The sequence below is a fragment of the Pinus tabuliformis genome, chromosome 8, assembly GCF_031772625.1.
Source record: "Pinus tabuliformis cultivar Carrire ecotype Pingquan chromosome 8, CPIR1, whole genome shotgun sequence".
In the NCBI taxonomy this organism is placed as follows: domain Eukaryota; kingdom Viridiplantae; phylum Streptophyta; class Pinopsida; order Pinales; family Pinaceae; genus Pinus; species Pinus tabuliformis.
In genome coordinates, this window is record NC_142294.1 from 157,693,746 (window position 1) to 157,717,914 (window position 24,169).

Sequence of the window (24,169 nt, forward strand, 5' to 3'; positions counted from 1 at the left end):
TTCTTGATATAATGTTATTCCCGCTTCATTAAAATTTCTTTCAAAAGTGCAAATATAAGCAACAAGAAAATGTTATCTGTCTGGGATAAAGAAAGAATGAAATATTAAGTGAGATAAAGAAATAATGGAATGGGTACTGTACGATACTTACATCATTCTTGATAGATATAGGTTTAATATGGATCTATGCTTATTATGTCTACAACAAACATGTCCCAAATGCAAACTGGAAGATCCAATACTCTATAAATCTCTCCTTGATTATGTCACTCATGACCAATGATATAGTCCAACGCTGTTTACAAGTTAAATATCGTTAGGAAAAAGTATCATTGTAAAATCCCCAGACACAAAATTGTACAATGTTTCCAAAGTAGATATTTAACAAGGAATCAAGGAAATTTGTTGTTATATAACAACGGTAAAGGAAACAACTACACATATGTAGATTTAATATTATTTTGGGTTAACATGTCCATATGCTTTGCCTTTTACTTAAATGTATGGTTGTCACTTTTGTCGATGCCTTGGATGCCCAAACGACCAGTTTTTGGTAGCTTTAACAACTGCACGAAAAATGTAACTTCTTCATTGTCTTCCTTTTTGCCTTGAGACCCCATGATGATGTAGCCCATTGATCCTTCTCCAAATCGATGGCGTGCATGTTTCAGATACTCAAACAACATATTCACCTAAACTCACTTCCATGTTTCCTTTTCCCCGTTTTAGGGATATGCCAATTCTAGCCCTATTTCCACCGTATTTCTAGGATTTGCTAGTCTGCAAGAAGATAAAGCAATATAAAGTGTCATTAAAATATTTAAGAGACCCACGGGCCAAACCATTTGGCCTCAACAGAGACAAATCAATTAATTTGTTCCCTATATTCCTGGGAATGAAGAGAAAAATCCTGATAATGATGGTATTTAAAATGAAGATATTCTTCCTACATTTTACCTGGCGTTTTTCCTAGTAGACGAACATCATACAAAGGAAATTGGAGAGGTGTTATTGATAAAATAATAAAGAAATTAGAAGTCTGGGTAGACAAATCCCTCTCCCTCGTAGGTAATATTTTCCTCATTCAATATGTCATCTCAACCATGCCTATTTATCAAAGTTCCCAATGTTCTGGCACTAAAGGGTGTGATCAATCATAGAGATAATATTTAAGCAAATCCTGTGGTAAGGGACATCCATGGAGGAAAAATGGCACCTTTTAAATTAGAGGATCAATGTCTAGCTCCATGTGGGCTAGAAGAGGTCTAGTAGATCATGGACTACTCACCTATAGTAATCAAGATTCAGAGCAAAATTTGTTATGTTAAGAAGCCCATACTTACCACCAACCAAGCTTTCTCTACAATAAACTTTGGTATCACATGTAGATGACATTCCAAGCTGATCTAAATACCTACAAAAAGTAGAGAAAAAATTCATTAATATGCAGCAAGTTCCCATATGATATTTATCATTTTCCCAATGAAGAGAAAAGGAAACAGAAAGGTAAGCACATCAAGTAGAAAAATTGAATTTAAAAAAAATGCTCAAGGACGAGATGAGACTCGAGAGACATAACAACACACTATCGGGATTGAAGTTTTGAACATTATGTCTCTGTATAAAATTTAAATGTGCCATTGAGTAATTTCTTTGCTAAACAATTGGTTTACTAAATAAAACATAGACTAGAATTCTCTGAAATATATAGATGTGAATATTTCCAAGGTAGAACAAGAAAAATGCAATAAGTCTCACCAAAAACTATTCACAAAAGCATCTGAAACACGATGCTTTCCACTGTTATAAGCTCCACTTGCTTCTCCAACCTAGGAGCTTGTACAAAGGACACATTTCTATAAATTAGCTTGCATTTGTCTGAACTTTATATCTTCTCGACTCAAGTACCTTGGACTAAGTATCTTCCGTGTCAAATGCTTATCCACACCCAGGTAGCAAAGAAACATACTTACTTCCTATCCAAACTTGTGAATGCAAACTAAAGTGCATATGATGGATTTTATCTCTATCTTATCTACCTGCTCTAATATTGTATATATGTCGTGTAACAACATCCAAAACATTTGGCCCTATCTGTTGAAGAATCTCTTGAAACCAGGTCAGATCAAATAATCCATCTAGTGCTACTGTTAATGGTTTCTCACGAGAATGCTTGTATATGTCTTTCAAAATATTACTAAGCTCAATTACATCAACAACATATTGTGTAGCACTAACTTTTGCACCAATACCACCTCGACTCAACTCATTTCTTGACCACAAAACAAAAGTGTTGGTTGTCACAATGATGTACAAATGAACAAGATTGATAAACCCCACATGTTGAACTAATGAAATAAGGTCGAGTTAAATAAGATTACCAAACTCCCATGCATATATCTTATAACCATGGTTGACTATGTATTGAATAAATTTGACATCTAATACCAACCATACAATGCATACACGACCATAGACTTGTATCACAATGATAGAAGGATTGATTATTTGATGATAGGGGAAACACTTTGGACTACCAATATAATTAGTGGTTTGTTTAATTTATATATTGTGGAAGTAATGCTCTCAATTACCCCATTTTTGTGAAAAACTTGTTGAGTTTTTCCCATCTGTCCATTATAAGAGAACCCTTTGAGAAATTAAACACCTTAGAAGCATGTCTAACAAGAGGATGGCAGGGTCATGACAAAGGCAAGATTCAATAATATAATTACTCTTAAATTATCGTCTGCTTATGCTTTTTCATGTAATCATTGTCTAAATTTGTTTATATAATTATTGTTTCAAATTTTTATGTCAAGTTGTAAACTGCGACAGAGGACCCATTGTAGCGTTTCTCCATCTGGGTTTATTCGAAAGGGTCCTATCTCGATAGTGCTCCGACTCTGAACGACAAACATACGAGAACAATTTGTTTCCAAATATCTTAAAATCAAATCAATCTTGTTAGTTGACGCTGGTTTGTTTCCTATGGAAGTTTTAGCAATCATTGGTTAATTAACCTATTTAAAAAAGGTGGATGGCATGGAGGAACACTGGTGGCCCAAGTTGATTGTGATAGAGGAGTTAAAGCTTAGGAAGAAAACTTGGGGAAGAATGACAAGTGGATGGGAAATCTAAAGTGGAAATAAAAAATTGTGTACTTGAAAAATTCAACACTATCATATGGGAAAAATTGGTTCAGTGTAAAAAGAAGAAGATATATGTTAATAATTTCAACCCAACATGGTCACATAATGAAAAGACCTATTTGAGTGCAGAAATCAAGGGAAATGCTAAGATTTTAATAGCACAACTATGGACCTGATCCCATTATCTTAGATGTGAAACAGGGAGATGGGTAGTTCCCAAGGAAGAGTGGGAAGAAAAAACTTGTGTCTTATGTGAGGAGGGAGCAGTTGACACTGAATGACACTTCATCATGGAGTGTCATTCCTATAAGGAGATTCGAGTTGGTTTGAAAACTACCTGAAAATGGACCGTCTATATGAACTATTTGTGGAAAGAAAACTTCATAAAACTATAAACTTTTTGATCATGATACACGCCAAAATAATTGTTATGGAGAGAAACTTGATTGTATAATATTTTGTTGATTAGATATCTGAATCCTTAGGCTATTTTGGTCTTATGGACGTCATTAAAATTCTTCACTTCAATTCAATTTCATGCTTGCAGACGAAACTTTGTCGGAGGAAAGCCACGGTGCATGTAAGTTCCAGGGAGACTTTCATCGGGGTTCAGGGACTTATTTTCCCGGGATTTGCATGACAACTACGTTTGGAACAGATTCTCGGTGGGGAAAGAATTAATTGACTTAACCCCATCTTCGACATACCCTCATGAACGGCTTGGATTCATTTTCAGGATTAAATACGTGCGGGGTTTAAGAAATAACTTTGATGCTATCTCCGATGTGATCTCCATCGAAGTGGGCTCCGATTAACTCACATATCATCCCTCCGGCCTCTGAAACCACTTACAAAGATCACGATTTCTTAAGAAAGCCAGTGTGGCTTTGACTAAATTAACTCCTCACACGCATATACGAGATAATAAAACTATGGTTAAGCATTACATGAGATAGCCTTTTAAATGACCGTATAAAGTTGTTAAGGACTTTAGGGTTTATACCTTTGTAGAATAGGAGAAGGTATGATAGTGGATAAAACAATTTAAATGACCGTATAAAGTTGTTATGGACTTTAGGGTTTATACCTTTGTAGAACAGGAGAAGGTATGATAGTGGATAAAACAATTTGGTATATGGTTAAGGGCAGATTTTTCGATTTTGAAATGTTTATTATAATAATGATATATCAAGGTAAGGTTGGGTGGATGGTGGTGTATTTGAAAAAGATATATGGAAATGGATAATGTGAGTAATAATTAGTAAATGAGGTGGGGTTATAAAATTAAAAGTGATGAGGTTTATGAATAAAGATAAGTTTTAAGGTATTCTGGAAAAAGTTAGTGATTAATTAAGTTTTGTGGAAAGTGGAAAAAAAATTAGGAGTCATTTTCAGCTACAACATCTCTTATCTCAAAGTGTTGAGAGTGGATGTTAGGATATAAGACATTGCGAGTTGAGAGTGTTCTATCACCTCATTGCTCATGATCTCTATTTAAAGATCATGGAGGATTTTCCAATGGCATTGATGTGTTGCTACATGATTAAGAGTATTGTATTGGATGTAAGTCTTGTTGAGCAACAATATGTCTTTCCTGTTGCTCGATGGATGTTTATGGATTTGAGTGTTTACCATGTAAACCTTGATGTCTTGATCTTTGATATGTGTGGGTTATTTCTCTCTCGCCAATAGTCAATTCAGAGTGTCTTCAAGAAAACTGCAATATTAGGTTGCAAGGTCCGAAGAGGCATGTAGCCACAAAGCAAGAAGAAGTAGGAATCCTTATTGTTGGTAGACAACTCTAGAGACGCTGTACATTCAGACTATGTAGAGCAAAGGTTGCAAAAGTAGGGAATGTGGAAGATTACAATATATGTTGAATAATTGTGGAAGATAAACCTTCATACAAAAGGAAGTTGAACAATTGCAATTAAACTGCACCAAAGTAACTATAAGTGTGCAAATTACAAGTATAGAAGTAACTATAACAATTATCGTACATGCTTTAATACAACCTGATCTAAAATCTATAGAGATTGTAAGCTATGTGAAAACACTTGGCTACTGCATCTCTCAATTTGCAAGTTAGTTCAACTAATCTATCATGATATGCCAGGTTACTTCTTAGTAGGTGATGTTAGTTGGGCTTGGTAGGGTTTTTTTTGTGTAAAGGCCATTATGAGGGTCTAGGATTACCATGTTTATTCTACTTATCCAAGTTAGAAGGGCTTCCAATAGGGATTTTGATGCAGGAGCATCAAGACCGATTTTCATTTTTTCATGTAAATAAGGGGGGTGTGAGGATTTTTAATAAAATAGGAGAAAGTGAGGATTTTGTAAATATTCTTTTAATTAAAAAGAATATGAGAGAAAATAGAGTTAGATAGAAATTTTAGGAAGTAGAAATGCTATGTACGGGACTTAGTTGATTCCACACCTAAAATCTATTTAAATTAGATTTAGTTGCAAAACTTTGGGGATAAATTTAGATTTTAGGGGTGTTGAGTTATTTAAGGAGATTTGAGTCTAAATTGGTTTAATTAATTTGTATAAATTATCAAGCCTCAAAGGCGTTGAGAGGGGGGAGATTGAGAGGGAGAGTGTGAGTAGAGGGCAGGAGTTTCTATTGGGAAGCATTCGGGCAATTGTAAAAGGTCACCGATTGGAAATCGGGCCAAGAAAGGAGATTTTATGTATGTATTAATACAGCGTTTGATGTTCTGAAGTTTATGCCATTATTGAAGTTATGTGTTCAATATATGAAGAACTGATTCGATATCCACATCCATCCATTTGTGTGAAAACTGCAATCCATAATCATTGAATGTAAATGGTGTTAAATCTCTGCGTGAATGATGGTATTCTAATACATTTGAGGCTGTAGTTTTATGTTGAACCAGTTCTATTGAGTATAATCGATTGCAGTAATCGCTATTGATTTAGCGCTTGAAGCCACAAGACACAATCCTGTGCAAACTGAATTCGATTTGTATGAATACGTTGATTTTAATAATCTTTGTGATGTGACTCTGCACATATGTTGAAAGCATCAATCATGAATGACAGTCCTGGAGACACTTGATTCATGCTGGAAGAAACGCGGTTCTAATTGTGGAAGATCGATTTATATGAAATCGATATCAGGGAAACAGTGTTTGCAGGAGTGACAGTGTAATATTGTGCGATGTCGCCGATATGCGGTGAGGCGCGATCGGCAGATCGGAGCGATCGCATGTCGGAGGTGACAAAGAGCAACCGTTAGCGGAGTATGCGATATGCGATATCGCCGATGATCGCATCGGCGATCGGGTGGACCTCGGCCTGGAAGAGTTGTGATATGCGATCACACATATCGCATCGCAAATAAACAGTGTTGAATTGAGAAACAGCGTTTGCAGGAGCGATGGGAATTCTGAGCTGAATTAAATTTCATTAATCGACTTATTGATAAATCCAAACATCAGGTTGCATACAGAGAAGGAAGTAGCAATCGAAACTTAGTTGATTGCATCTGGTCGAAGATCTGATTGGTAGCGCAGAGGTTACAGGTATGTGAGTTAAAGTTTGTTGAATTAAAGGGGGATGCGTTGGGATTCAATGTACTGTTAATGTGGAGGCAGAGAGCGATGGAGTTTCCATACAATTTATTATGATTTTAAACCATATATATTGAAAAGCTTCCGCATGCAAATAGTAGATGTTGAGTTGAATTTGCCAGGTATTGAGGTTTTTTTTGGTTGAAATGCATTTTTATATGCATGGTTAAGGAAGAGATTCTGGGTTTGCAGGGTTGGCCCAGCATCAGATTTCATGGATCAATGAAAGCAGAGCAACACCCACCAAGGCTCATGTCTTCCCTACAACGTGCTGTCACTTGTGTTCATGTTTGTGCTTGTATTTTTGGTTGGGGGCAAGTGCAAATCCCAAGAAACACAGGTGGAGTAGATAGCTTGCACTCATGGCTCCTAGCCGAAGGATTCCAAATTGAATGCAATGAGAACATGGGTGGGCACACTTGCCATGTATGGACAAGAAGAAGCTAATAAAAAAAAGGAAATGAAGTTAGAAAGGGTAGCAAAGGGGTAATATCATATTTTTCTATTGCTCCAATACTATATAATTATCTTTGGTTAATAAAATGACAAACATGCATCAGAGATCAATCTTAAAACAAGATCACATCAATGTGTTCTTATCTAAGGTATATGAAATAAATGAATAATGAATTCAAGGAACAAACCAAAAGGTGAGAACTTATTTGAAGTTTCATATTATGTGGGACTCGAGAGGGTATCTTGTATAAATTGACAACTCCTTAAAGTGCCACTAATAGTGAAATAAAAAATTACAAAAAATGCAGACTAGTTCCCAAAACTAGTACAAAGATTTGTTCCCAACGCAATAGAAAAATAATCACACCAAAAGGAGAATCCTATAATAGTTAAAAGATCAAAATTAAAAGATTGTTCAAATTTGGACAAATTAAATTTTCTTGATTTGTTGCTAACTTGGTAGTATATGCCTCAATAAATAACCCAATTTATAAAGCTATACCAATGTTCAAATAAATATATACACCATTGGTAATGTAAACAAGCAGAGATCTCTAGACCTATCAAGGAAACAAAAACAATAAATAAAGGTGCTACAGTAATAGGTAGCCCATAACCAATCATGATAGGATCTAACGAAGGAAACAAAAGCAATAGATAAAGGCGCTACGGGACTAGGTAGCCCATAACCAATCATGATAGGATCTAATGAAGGAATATCCCCATCTTCAGTTAACTCCAAAACTGCACCATTTAGAAGCACTGTTTGACTATGGAGGTAACCATCTTTTGGTGTTAAGTGGTATTCCATTCTATAATCTTTCACCTTTGATGTTTTGATTCCAACTCAAGCTAGAAATTTCTTAATCTTATGTATAAATACCCTTTTGCACTTAGTATTCTCTTGTACATGGTAGAATTTGGATAAGAAGAAATAAGAATAACAACTTTTGTGTCGTTGTTGAGGTTGATCAAGAGTAAAGTTATTCCAATACACAGAAAGAAATAAACGAAAGTGAGATACTGATCACACAAAAATCAATCTAAAGTTCACACATTATATTAGTTTGGAGAAATGCGATCAGGAATGCAAACAATTGAGGGATGTGAAAAATGCAGACATAAATGTTTGCTATTGTTCTCAGTCTTGCATTTTCTTCCTTTCCAAGATAAAAGGGAATCGAACACATGTTTGATAATTATGCTAACATTACATTTTAATGACTACCCGTTGTTCTCGATACAATGTTATTCCCGCTTCATTAAAATTTCTTTCAAAAGTGCAAATACAAGACACAAGAAAATGTTATCTGTCTGGGATAAAGAAAGAATGAAATATTAAGTGGGATAAAGAAAGCATGGAATGAGTACTGTACGATACTTACATCATTCTTGATAGATCTAAGTTTAAGATGGATCTATGCTTATTATGTCTACAACAAACATGTCCCAAATGCAAATTGAAAGATCTAATACTTTATAAATATCTCCTTGATTATGACACTCATGACCAATGATACAGTCCAAGGATGTTTACAAGTTAAAGATCATTAGCAAAAAGTATCATTGTAAAATCCCGAGACACAAAATTGTACAATGTTTCTGAAGTAGATATTTAACAAGGAATCAGGGAAACTTGTTCTTATATAACAATGTTAAAGGAAACAACTACACATGTGTAAATTTAATATTATTTTGGGTTAACATGTCCATATGATTTGCCTTTTACTTAAATGTATGGTTGTCACTTTTGTCGATGCCTTGGATGCCCAAACAACCAGTTTTTGGTAGCTTTATCAACTGCACGAAAAATGTAACTTCTTCATTGTCTTCCTTTTTGCCTTGAGACCCCACGATGACGTAGCCCATTGATCATTCTCCAAATCGATGGCGTGCATGTTTCAAATACTCAAACAACATATCCACCCAAACTCACTTCCATGTTTCCTTTTCCCCATTTTAGGGATATGCCAATTCTAGCCCTATTTCCACCGTATTTCTAGAATTTGCTAGTGTGCAAGAAGATAAAGCAATATAAAGTGTCATCAAAATATTTAAGAGACCCACGGGCCAAACCATTTGGCCTCAACAGAGACAAATCAACTAATTTGTTCCCTATATTCCTGGGAATGAAGAGAAAAATCCTGATAATGATGGTATTTAAAATGAAGACATTCTTCGTACATTTTACCTGGTGTTTTTCCTAGTAGACGAACATCATACAAAAGAAATTGGAGAGGTGTTTTTGATAAAATAATAAAGAAATTAGAAGTCTGGGCAGACAAATCCCTCTCCCTCGTAGGTAGAATTCTCCTCATTCAATATGACATCTCAACCATGGATGTTTATCAAGGTTCCCAATGTTCTGGTATTAAAGGGTGTGATCAATCATAGAGATAATATTTAAACGAATCCTGTGGTAAGGGACATCCATGGAGAAAAAAATGGCACCTTTTAAATTAGAGGATCAATGTCTAGCTCCATGTGGGCTGGAAGAGGTCTAATCGATCATGGACTACTCACCTATAGTAATTAGGATTCAGAGCAAAAATTGTTTTGTTAAGAAGCCCATAGTTACCACCAACCAAGCTTTGTCTACAATAAACTTTGGTATCACACGTAGATGACATTCCAAGCTAATCTAAATACCTACAAAAAGTAGAGAAATAATTCATTAGCTTTGTAGAAAGTTCCCATATGATATTTATCATTTTCCAAGTTAAGAGAAAAGGAAAGAGAAAAGTAAGTGCATCAAGTAGACAAATTGATTTAAAAAAAAAATGCTCAAGGATGAGATGAGACTCGAGAGACATAACAACATAGGATTGAGATTGAAGTTTTGAACATTATGTCTCTGTGTAAAATTTAAATGTGCCATTGAGTAATTTCTTTCCTAAACAATTGGTTTACTAAATGAAACATAGACTAAAATTCTTTGAAATATATAGATGTGAATATTTCCAAGGTAGAACAAGAAAAATGCAATAAGTCTCACTAGAAACTATTTACAAAAGCATTTGAAACACGATGCTTTCCACTGTTATAAGCTCCACCTGCTTCTTCGACCTAGGAGCTTGTCCAAAGGCCGCATTTCTATAAATTAGCTTGCATTTGTCTGAACTTTGTAGCTTCTCAACTCAAGTACCTTGGACTAAGTATCTTCCGTGTCAAATGCTTATCCACACCCGAGAAGAAAAGAAACATAGTTACTTACTATCCAAACTTGTGAATGCAAACTGAAGTGCATATGATGGATTTTATCTCTATCTTATCTACCTGCTCCAAGATTGTATATATGTCATGTAACAACATCCAAAACATTTGGCCCTATCTATTGAAGAAGCTCTTGAAACTAGGCCAGATCAAATAATCCATCTGGTGCTACTGTTAATGGTTTCTCACGAGAATGCTTGTATATGTCTTTCAAAATATTACTAATATCAATTACATCAACAACATATTGTGTAGCTCTAACTTTTGTGCCAATACCATCTCGACTCAACTCATTTCTTGACCACAAAACAAAAGTGTTGGTTGTCACAATGATGTCCAAATGAAAAATATTGATAAACCCCACATGTTGAACTAATGAAATATGGTCGAGTTAAATAAGATTACCAAACTCCCATGCATATATCTTATAACCATGGTTGACTATGTATTGAATAAAGTTGACATCTAATACCAACCATACAATGCATACGCGACCATAGACTTGTATCCCAATGATAGAAGGAATGAATATTTGATGATAGGGGAAACACTTTGGACTACCAATATAATTAATGGTTAGTTTAATTTATATATTGTGAGAAGTAATGCTCTCAATTACCTTGTTTTTGTGAAAAACTTGTTGAGTTTATCCCATCTATCCATCGTAAGACAACCTTTTGAGAAATTAAACACCTTAGAAGCATCCCTAACAAAAGGATGGCATGGTTATGACAGAGGCCCAACATCATATATCAGTTTGTCTTGCAAAGTTCCACCCAACCTACTTTTCATTGGTGAGAATGTTGCATGCCAACATAATTCCGTACTATATCACACTTCTTTCTAGACAATGTTAGACATCTTGCACTCTATCTTATTGAAGCCAAAAAGTTTTGAAAACATAAAAGCACTTTGTCTCAATGCCATTTCTATACATGTCATAATGTCTCAGGTTGGTGCAAAAATGCATCAAATTTCAGGATGCAAATTTATCAACATATATTTCACTGAATCTATAAGGCAAAATGCATTGGGTTGTATCCTACTTGTAAGTGGGGATGCTTCTTCACTTCTTCCATGGAAAAAAATTCTAGTAATTTTATTTATAAAAACACAATTACAGTGGTAAAATTGTCTTTAAAGGTGGTAAGTGGGGGTTCTTATCCCTATGATGACCAAGTTTAAATCCCAGTGAGCATGCCCCACATGATAAAGACAAAGTAGAGAAGATATCATGTTTATGCAGGTGTTGTACCTGCTTATTCCCATTGTATTCTAAATGGAGTTTCACAGTTCTTCACTCTAAATAAAGGGTACCTAACTAGCTAAACACCTTAAAAAAGAAAATATGTTCACAACAACAAATGTAGTCTTAATGCTATGCCAATACATGTCCCAGACTGATGCAAAAATGCATCAAATTTCAGGATGTGCAATTCCTTAACAGGTATTTACTTGAAACTAAGAGGCAAACAGGTTCACAGTTACAAATACAATCTTGATGATATTTTTATACATGTCCCAGACTGATGCGTAAATGCATCAATTTTCATGATGCATAATTTTACATGTATTTAATTGAAACTAAGATACAAAGGGGTTCACAACAACAAATGCAATCTCAATGCCATTTCTACACATGTCCCAGGTGATGCAGAAATGTATAAAGTCTCATGATGCAAAACTTATTGACATGAATTTGATTAACACTACTAGCAAAAAGGGTTCACACAATAAATGTAATCTCAAAAAGGTTCACAAATGTGTAATCTTTTAATGTGTGAGAATGCAAAGATCTGCATACCTCTTATAGCTTTTGCAAAAAAAGAGGGGTTTTCGAGATCCTGCAACAACAAACAAGAAGAGTATGGCAATGAAAATAATATACACATTCACTAAAAAATGGTTTAATTATAACTTTAATCGATTTATACATGTTATTCTTTCCATTGAAAAACAAGCAGTTTGAAAAGGTGGGCAAGAGGAAGCGTTATGCAACAATTTGTTTTTTAAGAATTCAATGGTAATGGCAATGCTTACCAAATTTAGAAGGGACACATCTACCCAACTGCATCTGCCATAATCACATTTTTCAGGAGGCCACCAATCTAAAGTAGCACATATGAAATTCTCACCGTCTCAACAATCTTAGCACTTGCATTCATAGAAACAGTCACAAACTCCTCATGACAAGACTTTACACAATATAATCCCACAATTGCTGCCTAGATACAAAAACCCAATTCATGAAAAGGCATAATTTTTAACTAGCTAAATCTCAGACAAAGTTCATGCATTTGCGGGTTTCAAGACTCAGAGTTGATGAACAATCTAGGGAGATTTTCATTCCCAGACATTTGGATGCATAGACACACCATGTCATTCATTCAACCTCGTGTGATCGGGTTTAGAAATTCGACATCCCATCATCCTTGATTTTTCCAGTACGATACAATTTGATTGTGCACTAAGGCATAAGTTTTCCAATCAAGCTTAATTTTTTTATCCAAAGACAAATTCTTGTTTTGACCTTGACTGATATGGCTACAAACTTGACAAAAGTAAAATCTGTAAGCTGAGTCGAGGGATGGAAACTTCTCTTTCATGGGATTTTCAATGACATTGCAACCCAATAACTCTACCTCCATTTCTTGACCACTGGTTGTAACTTTACTAGAAAGCAAAAAAAAAAAATAGGTTGAGAGCAGTGTGTTGATGAGATAGGGTACAAAAGACAATTCGAACTGATAGACTGCACTGGAACAAGACGATTAAAACTAACGGGTAGCACTGTAATGCTACAACGGTAGGTGTCATCCCCTAGGCTTTGGCCCGAGCATGCGGCAGTGTGCTAACGTCTGCTAAGAAATATATGCACAAAACCAAAGTCGACATTGGAGAAACCCAAAAATTTCTCATGTAAGAACAAACTAATGCTTCTAACTTGTACCTATATGTCACACAGTGACATAATAAAACACTTTTACATTACAATTAACAAAAGAAAATGAGAGAAATCAACACTTTTAAATATATATATTTTTACTTGATTTTCAAAATTTAAAAAAAGGGGCATTTAAAACGTTTTTTAAACCTATCTTTATAAATTCATATATAAAAATGACAATATTTAAGTTTACTTTCACTAAGTAATAATTCACATTAAGATGAAAGCCAAAGTGTAAATTATATATTATGACAAAAAACATCTTAAAAAAATCATAAAATAACATATATTTATTTGTAATGTCTAACTTGAAGGCAAAACATTACAATATAACTTATCAATAATTTGTCAAATTAACCACGGCTTTGATTGAAATTTTATAACTAATGAATAATATCAACTAGGCTAAATTAATCAATTTCAAGGGGTACATCATCATTTCCTAGGATATTATTATGCTCTTCCATTGGTTTTCTATATTTGTAAGTTGTCTAAAGTAATCATTCCTAAACGAACCCTTTTAAAAAGTGGTCGAGGCTTCTTTATTGGTCCACCACATAGCTGGTCGAGAATATATGGAAGACCATAATCAACGGGTCACTAGGATTTAGATGGGAATCTAAGCTAAAGCTTGTTCGAGCAACTCTCAAATAATGGGCCAAAAAAAACTATAAGGAGCCAGCGCACGAAAAAATCTAGTTGCAAAAAGAGCTCGAATCTATACATTCAAGATTGAAAGTCGAAGAAGAAACTATACAATTGAAAAATAATTTATTGGAGACTTTACCAATGTAACAAAAAAGAAGGGGAGAGTTGGAGGATTAAGTCTAGAAGCCTGTGGCTACAAGTTGGTGACAAAAACACAAGCTTCTTCCCTAACCAAACCAAAACAAGAAGAAATAAAAGCATAGTTAATGCGATAATAGGCGAAGGAAACATCACTATCGAAGGGCAAGAATAGATAGAAAAGGAAGCTCATTGACATTATAAAAGGCTCTTGACAGCATATTTAGAGTCAGAAAACTATGAATACCTTCTCAGATCAACTCCTAAAATGGTGACATAGGAGATCAACGTAGCTCTAACTGAGCCAGTGGATGAAGAGGAATTCCAAAAATCTATTTGGGGTAAGCATCCAGAGAAAGTGTCGGCACCGGATGGCTTCACCAAAGCCTTTTACCACACATATTTAGACGTCATCAAAAAAGATTTGCTTAAGATGATACAATGGAGTCAAGTCAAGCACGAGATTGGAGGTAGTACCAGTCGTACTTTTATTGCCCTAATTTCAAAAGAATTCAGGCCCACCTCTTTTAATCGTTTTCATCCGATCTCCTTATGTAACTCTTCCTGAAAAATCATAACCAAGATCCTTGCAAGTCACCTTAAAATTCCCCCCCTCCACCAGCTAATTTTTGGTGGATTCATAAAAAATAGGTAGATTGTAGACAACATTCTCTTAGTTCAGGAAGCCATTTATTCTAACCTATCCTGAGATGAGCAAGGCTTCATTCTTAAGCTTGATATGGCCAATGCATTCGATAGGGTTAGACATTCATTCCTCTTTGTTGTCTTAGAGAAATTTGGTTTTCCAGGGTATTTATTGAATTCATCAAGGCGTGTATCCACAAAGAATGAATCACACCCTTGGTAAATGGAAGGGCAGGGGAATTTTTTTAGAGCACACGGTGGCTAAGATAAGGATGTCCTATCTCTCCATTCCTATACATTATAATGGTAGAAACCATTAATAAGAAGCTGAAGCATGATAGGCAAATAGGGCTTCTCACAAAAATTCAGCATAACAGAGGAACTAAAAATATGAACCATTCCCAATTGGTTGATGACACTTTTCCCATAAAAATATGAACCATTCCCAATTTGTTGATGACACTTTTCTCATAGGAAGAGCATCCCCCATAGTGGCAATAAAATTCAAATACACCCTGGATCAATTCTTGGAGGCATAAGGAGGACTCCTCAACAGTCTAAAGAGATGCATATATGGTTGGAACACCTCCTTAGAATCCTTCAATGCATTTCACAAATATTTGGAGTTCCCTGCAAAATGGAGTGGAGCAAAGAGGGCTTCTCACAAAATTTTAGCATAACAAAGGAACTAAAAGTATGAACCATTCCCAATTTTCTGATGACACTCTTCTCATAGGAGGAGCATCCCCATGGTGGCAAGAAGATTCAAATACACCTTGGATCAATTCTTGGAGGCATCAGGAGGACTCCTCAATAGTCTAAAGAGATGCATACATGGTTGGAACACCCCCATTTCAAAAATATTTGGAGTTCCCTGCAAAATGGAGTGGACTCACTTCAAATACTTAGGTATGCCAATATCCAAGCAAATGCTGAAAACTAAAATCTGGATTGAGGTCATAGACATTTTGAAAAGGAAACTTCAACAATGGGGTATGCACTGGGTAAATCTGGTAGGTAGGGTCATCCTCATCAAATCTGTAATACCAACATCCCTCCCTTTGTATCAATTTTCTATTTTACATGACCCTGTTGCCATTCAAAAGGAAATAGAGATCACCCTAAGGAAATTCCTATGGCAAGGAGGCAGAAAAAAGACCAAAAAATTCAGTCTCCTCGGTTGGAAAAAAGTTATAGCACCACATGAGAGAGGAGGAATAGACATAAAAAACATGGACCGATGTATCTGGCTATGGGAGCGAAAATAACATGTAAGCTAATAGCTTAAGGACCTATGTGGTGGAAGAAATTCCTAGAAGAGAAATACATGAGCTCCAATTGACAACCTCTTACAAGCTAAGATTCCTTCCAAACCCCGCTCTAAAATTTGGAAATTATGTAAAAAATCCCTTCCCCTCATCCAAGCTAACATCTCTAGAATTCTAAGGGGAGGAAAAGATATCAATATGTGGGAAGAAAGCATCATGGGCAAGCCAAAGCTCTCCTCCATCCCTGAAATCCAACGTCTTAGAAATTGGCTGGTAAGAAAATGCATTACAAATCTAGACCAAATTTCAGATTGGCATTATTATGATAGCTCTTAGAAAGGTTGGAAATCTCCCACTATCTCAGCCAAGCTACAACAACAATGGCACCTTGTCCTCCAACATCTAAAGGGCACAACACTTATCCATCTCAAACACCAGGATAATTTTAAATGGAATTTGATAGGGGGATCTTATACTGTGAAGGACTTGGAAATAACGCTTACATTGGTAAAAAGGTAAATTTGGTTGTTGGTTGGTTGGGTTGTTGAGATATTTTCTCAACGAGCAATCTCCTTGTTTGAAAACTGTTGGATCTCATAAGCGCTATATATATAACATGTAATTTGGTTTTTAATAGTAATATACAAATAGTTTCGTGTGGAATCTCTGTGCTATGTATTCTCAATTTTCTATTTTGGTATCAGAGTTAGTTCTGGCTTAGCTCCCTCACGGGAGGGCCAGGAAAATGATGGAGTGTTGATTGTTATTACCCTGTACATAGGTTAACGTAGAGGGTGTGTAAGTATTAGTTTCCTGTGTGTTTTCTGTGGGTTGTTAACTTGCATAGGGATGAATTTAGCATAATATATGTTGAATACATTACCGCCAATGTGGCTCAAGTCGCCAACCAGGAGACACAATGTCTTCGATTCAATTGGGGTAATGTATGATGCACATGTTTTCATTGGACTTTGTTTGAACCATGTTATCTAAGAGCTTGAACATGACAACATCTATCATTTGGCGGAGAAGGGTGTGGACCTGCAGACTAGTACACCCAAGTCATCCACAGTGCCAATCCTGGTGTGCTGGCTCTCTCTTTCTCATGGGAGTGAGTTCTTGTTGGAAATGCGTTCATTGCAGAACCTGTTCCACTAAATTTCTAAGATTGTTTGCAAGCTGAAGTGAACCAAGAAGGCAAACTCAAATCTCCTTCTTGTGCAACATCATCAATTTCCCTGCGTTTGTGCATAATGGAAGATCAAATTTGAGTTTCGGCTGCATAAAACTAGACGAATACCTAGCACTAAACTAACTACACGACGACCCAGTGAGCGTAAACTGGTGCATTCCTGGATTTGGCGTGGTTCAAATCACTGGGACCCTCATGGAAGAGCTTGATGACCTAACCCGAAGGTGCTAGAGGTATTACAATAATGACACGAGGTGTGCTTAGTTTAGGACTGTATTGAGGTTTGGCAGGCTGAGCCATCATGTGCGGTGGTCAAACATAGCATTGAGTTCCTTACCAAGTTCGTAGCGAAATGAAGCATCGAGGGTTGTCAAATAGAGCATTGAGTAGCGAAACAAAATTGTTCCAATCCTTAAACTCAAGATTCTTCAAGTGAGAATTGAGAAAAATAATGGAATATCTCAGAGGCCGAGGCACTGTGTAGAGCACAGAGAATAGATGTAGATCTCACAAAGGGCAATGCACAGAGAAATTTGAGTACCTGTAAATATGTATTATGCGTCCTGGTGTGATGAGCTCTGAATTGGTGCCTGCAACAACAACACTGGGTATTTCTAGGTTTTTGTTTTGTTTTGTTTTTTTCCCTCAATTTTGACGTATTTTGCATTGGGTTTGAAAGAAGAATATTGTTTTCATCGTCATGTGCATTCCAGGTTATTTATGTGTTTATTCGTGTCTTTACGTGTGAGTTTATAAAATATGGTGCAAAACCAATAAATGAATAGAGTAACAGAAGTAAGTTGTTATCGAAACCCCCTTGAACACAACACTAATTTAATTATGATAACAACAGTAATTTAATTAGGATTATAGTATGTTATAAGATTATGAGATCCACGTGCGTGAGACATGTCAAGTTGTTTGATCAATTTCTGAACATACTCAGTGTTTAGATCACTTTCCTAGCAATTGACGGTTAACCGAAAGCGAAATATCTGACAGATGGTGGTAGGTCCATAGGGTGGTTCATTACTTGAAAATTCTTATTGTGGAAGCCCCGACGAGCCGATTTTGTCAATATTGTTGATCTTACAAGTTCGTCAACAATGGTTAGAGGTAGTTGTACCTTAAACGAGTCAAGTGGGAAGCTCAAAGATTGTGGTTGAGAAAAAGAGTGGTCCGTGAGACTTCATAGTGGGTAGAAGTGTTAGTGAACAACATATAAAATTTATGTGACTTATATAAATGTAATTTGTGATTCATTTCATAATGTACACATTAAGGGAGGGACTTGGAAATAACACTTATATTAAGAAATAGATAGATTTGGTTTGTTGGTTGGTTGGGTTGTTGAGATATTTTTTCAATAAGCAATTTCCTTATTTGGAAGATATTGGATAAGCACTATATATGTGGCATGTAATTTAATTTTGAATGGTAATATATGAATAGTATTGTGTAGAATATTTGTGCTATGTATTCTCCTCAATTTTCTATTTGAAGAGTGGCTACAATGCCTTCCAAGGAGATCAAGAGTCACAATCCCAATGGCCTTACCCAAAATAAAGCTTTTCATCTGGACCCTTCTTAGGGGGGATATTCTAACCCCTGATAACCTCAAAAAACATAGCATCCAGGGACCATCCATATGCCCTCTACGCAAGACTACAAAGGAAACCATCCAACACTTCTTTCTCTCATGTCCATTTTCTCAAAACTGCTGGAAAATTATGCATTAGCCTCTACCTATACATGTAGATTACGAGAAGAATATAAATGATTATTTTGCTCAGTGGAACCCTAGTTATTCTTTCTCCTTCAAAAGAAGAATTTGCTGAAACGCTTTTGGACCAACCTTCCTGCATATATATGTAGGTAGATCTGGTTAGCCCGGAACAAACACATATTCAAAAATAAAAAGATATAGCAAAGGAGGATTACAGCTAAAGCTTGGGACCTATTAACAAAACTATTCTTTCCAAAGGAAAAATCAATTTAGATCAACAAAGAATGCAAGTGGAAGAGGTGTCATGGTTTAAATTTGTCATGGACAAAACTCCAGACACTGCACTCAACCCGTAAAGAAGTCAACTTGTACTCATCAATTGGAAGATCAGATTAAAAGATAGGGAGTTTGCAAATTGGTTAAGGAAACAAAAGTGACCATATCTCTTCTTCGACGGGGCTTACAAACACAACCCAAGAAGAGCGGGGGTTGGGGGATTCATATTTGATCTAGAAGGAAAAAAATCACCATCCTATAAATGGGTACTAGGCAATGATATAAACAACAAAGAAGAAACATATGAGCTTCTTCTAGGAGTCAAGATCCTTTGTGACCTCAGCCTCACGAACCCCATTATGATTTGCGACTCAACCTTTCTCATTCAACAAATGATCAGAGGGACCATACCCCAAAATGTCGAACTCAATCAAATTGTGATTCAAATCCAACAATATTTGAAATATCTTGAGGAGATCTCCTTCTATCACATCCTCAGGGGAAACAATGTCAAATCAGACCTGCATACAAATCATTCCTATCAACGCCCTGAAGGTCAAGCCAAAATCAATGCAGAGGTAACCATCATGGATATTCCCTGATATGACCTCTAATCATGTGCAATCATGGTGATGGATATGCTCTCTTCAGAAATGGAATCGATGAACCTCAAATTTCTATTACTCTTTATCTTCGTTGCTTTACTGGCCTAAAGCACCGATACCGATCAACTAATCCATGGTTGTACCCGACCTAGCTAATGATTCTAATTCACTAATTGGAGCTCCTAGTGTTGGAAATAATACTAAGAGGGGGGTGAATCAGTATCATCAGATCAATAATTTAATTTCCCAAACAGATTTATATACACTACTTCAACTAAGTGAACTAGCGTGTACACGCGACTGTACTTAAAGAAACCAACGTATATGCAGAGAACTTTTGATTTAGATAGTTTATCATGTATTGAACTTTAACCAGTATATCATAGATTTATTAGACAGTGCAGTAAAAGCAAAATAAAGCATCACACATAAGCAACACACATGAACACCAAGATATAAGGTGGAAACCCAATGTGGGTAAAAACCACCTGCTGTTGTCGTCTCTGTCTTCTTTTAATAATAAGAAAATCTGTTTACAATCTTGTACTGGTGCAGACTCATACCAGTACGCAAGCACCCACCTGCAGAAGGCTACAACCTTCTCTCATTCTCCAGCTACTACTGGAAGGGAGCTACAACCCCCTAGCTCTTGTACTAGCCAATATGTTTACTAGTATGTAGGTGCCAACCTACAGAAAACTCCACTCTTCTACCAGGGACCACGTTTCATGAATTTTTAGACTGGATACTCCTGGAACACAACACCACAATCTGAAGGCCACGTTTCATTCAATTTTCATACTGGACCCATCAACAACATCATAACTGCAATACAATCATCAAGTACATCTGCATCAACCAATCACTGAAACTCAATCACCATAACCTGAATCTGATCATTCAGAACACTGTCACCAGAACCCAAAACAGAACCCAGAACTCTGCAACAGAAAACAGAAACAACTAAAACATACTTCATAAGGTATACGCTACTTCCATGTGTCGAACCAACGTGTATACGCGCTTTTATCAAAGCCAACCAACGTACACATCTGTAAATATTAATTCATAATTTTACAGTTATTCCAGACTTCAGTTATACCCAGATCATAACATTTACAGAATAACACATGTGTCAGTATTCAGATCTAGACTATACATGATCAAACCACATAATGATAATTTATTTCAAGTCTTAAGATCCCAATCCATCATTAGGTCTTATCCCTCATCAACTGCTAAGGTGCATCCTTGGTTCAGATCAAGCAAAGCACCATAAGCCAATAACCTGCATACTAGATCTCACACTTCATCAGATATTCAATACTTGCACACTTTGGCCTAATGATCTTCTCCTCCTTATATAGTTTTAGGCCTTTCTCAATACCATGGATGAAAACCACTTAGGACCAATACCTTGGACCAAATACCTAGGGTCAATACCTCGGACCAAATACCATGGACCAATACCATGGCTCAAAATACTTAGTTTTCCAACATATACGCGCTTTTCCTTATCTGAAAGTGCATGTGTACATATACGCTACTTGTGTTCAGTGAACCTGCATGTATACGCAACTTGGTCAAGGTGAACCTGCGTATACCTCTCTTTCTTCATTCTCTGTAGTCTGATCTGTAATTCTTTGCTGTTGACATGCTGCACCGTGATCTTTCATCTGAGTGAGTTGCCATCAAGGACAACACCTGTATCATAATGCCAACAATCTCCCCCTTTGGACTTGATGGCAACAACAACACTAAGTCACTCTCCCCCTTTGACATCAAGGGCAAAGGGTGGACCAAGATAATGTCTCCCTTTGACATGCATTATGTTGATCATGCTCCCCCTGAGTACATGTTGAAATCTCTGATTGAGCTTCCCTGTTGTACATGCTTAGATGTATTGAAACTGTCCATGCTATTCCTGAGTACAAGCAGAGTTTGCAATTTTTTTTTTTCTAAAAGAATAACATGACCTTATAACTCAACTATGTGAGGATGACCTTCCTATCACCAATGACTCATACATACATCCATCTCCCAACCGAGTGGGGATATACCAAATTTGACTCATCCACCCAACCAAGTGGGGATATACTAATTGTTTATATATGACAGAACAAGAAATATTACATCATCCATCCCATGTAAAGTGGGGATACAAATTACATCATTTGTCCAAGAGGACTCATATCACTTCCTAGACTTTTACATGACTTGAGTAACAAATGGTATAAATATCTGAAGCCATAGCTGGACTCAGCAACCATAATGCCAACAATGCTGAATGTATGTGAAGGCTAATGCTCCCCCTGAACCTGTGCTACCTGTGCATTGTTAACAGGTCAATGATCAAGGCATCTTTGTCAGTCAGATAAAATTAATGAACAAAGCATATAGACATTAATCATCAATATCAGTCAGAGCACCCATATCAGATCTTGCCTGTAATATCCCTCCCCTTAATAATAAATAATAAATAATAAAAATAATAAATAATAATATAATAAGAAATAATGCAAAAATAATAATTAATAATAATAAATAAATCACTTAATAATAAATAATAAAAATAATAAATCATAAATGTTAAATAATAAATGATATTAAAAATATATACAAGAAAATAAATAAAAATAATAAAAATAAAAATAGTAATAACCATACTAAAACTCTAAATAAGAATAAATAGAAATAAAACAAGAAAACTATCAAAAAGAAGGAAATAAAACAAGAAAGCTAAAAATCAAAAGAAAAGTAAAGAAATAAAACTAGAAAGCTAAAAATCAAAAGAAAGTTGCATGTAGACACATGGAGTGTGTGCATGTGGTTCCCCTTCCAATGTTGTTCTATTTAATATATGGTGAGGAAGATGAGAGACATTCCTGCATTCCATCATTCCGAGAGTCTATTTTTCATTCTCTTGGGAGAATGGTGTACTAAGACTTAGGAGTCACTGGCAGTAGTACGTTGATTGAGGGCTCAGGGGTGGCCAGTTGTAGCAAAGCCTTGCGCAATTGAGCCTACGGTTGGGTGGAGAGTCGTCCCCAAAATCTTGTTGTCATCTGGCAGACATCGATCACAAATAATATAGGTATGTACTTATTTGTTGATTCTGATTTTAATTAGGAAATTAATTATATATTTACTTTGGACTGTTACATATGGTATCAGAGCTTTGGCTCAACCCTTAGGGCCTACGGGCATCTTAGAAAAAAAAAAATTATTTTGTTGGGATTTTTAACTTGGCTTGTTTTGAAAGTTACAGGAGGGTTACTTCCAGGAAAGCAGCATGTTCTACAAACCCCCCTATACACGAATTTTTTTTATTCAGTACATGCTAACTGCGTAGTTATATTTTGATGGTGTTCATTTTTAAAGTCATTCTTATGAGTAATTTCCAATATTAGCAGATTTTTGTTTTCATTAGCTGGAATCGGTTTTTCATATCAAATTTCAAGAATCTAATCTCCAACATCCAGAATTAGTAAAACATGACCATTGTCTAAAGGTAAAATCGAGAGGGAAAAGATGGGATGGAGCATTGTATATATATGTTAGGATCCAATGGTGTGTTCTGATTGAATATGTGGAAGGCTCCCTTTCTTTTGTCTGTGTGTTTGTTCTTCGTTGAGTATGCGGATTTCTTGCATGTTTGTGCTGTCTCTTTGTTGTTTTTATATGTAGTTTGTTTATGAAATTAACCACCTAGAGCGAGCCAGTGCAAAACAAAGCGGATAACATTTTTGAAACATAGGTGTTCCGGTGAAACAAAGCCAGCAATCTCCATTCAAAAGGATGAACGAGCTTCAAGGGTAGAGCACTAAGTGCGAATCGCTATCAGAAGGTACATATTTTAATTTTTTGGGTTGTAACATATATAAATAAATAACTATATATACTCAAAATCAAAGCGTGCATGTTTGAATGGACGAAGTTTATTTTTCTAATTTAGCTTAAAAAAAATAATCATGAGAAGTAAAGCTCAAATTCCGAGTGTGTGAAGGTTAAGAGTTCCATTCTCGTGGCTTCTGGTTCTGGTTAAGATAACTATTTTTAAAATAAGTGTCTTCTCTTTCGTTACGCTTCCTGTTTTCTACCACGAATATTTTGGGAAATTTGAATGTTATTTTAGGATTTCATTTTGACCATAGACCTGCGCATGCCCAACAATGAAAATTACTTTCCATAAACCTGCGCATGCCCAAATCTGAAAATTACTTTCCATAGACTTGGGCATGCCCAAATTCGAAAATTATAGAGCAAGGCAAGACATGGTTGCATCTATTGAAAGCAATTTGGTTTTG

At 35.9% G+C, this 24,169-nt stretch overlaps 2 pseudogenes; both read right to left on the bottom strand.

The window, feature by feature from the left end:
• Positions 1 to 1,254: 1,254 nt before the first annotated feature.
• Positions 1,255 to 2,704, bottom strand: LOC149234615 (heparanase-like protein 3; annotated as a pseudogene).
• Positions 2,705 to 9,437: 6,733 nt separating this feature from the next.
• Positions 9,438 to 13,065, bottom strand: LOC149234616 (heparanase-like protein 2; annotated as a pseudogene).
• Between the last annotated feature and the right edge of the window lie 11,104 nt (positions 13,066 to 24,169).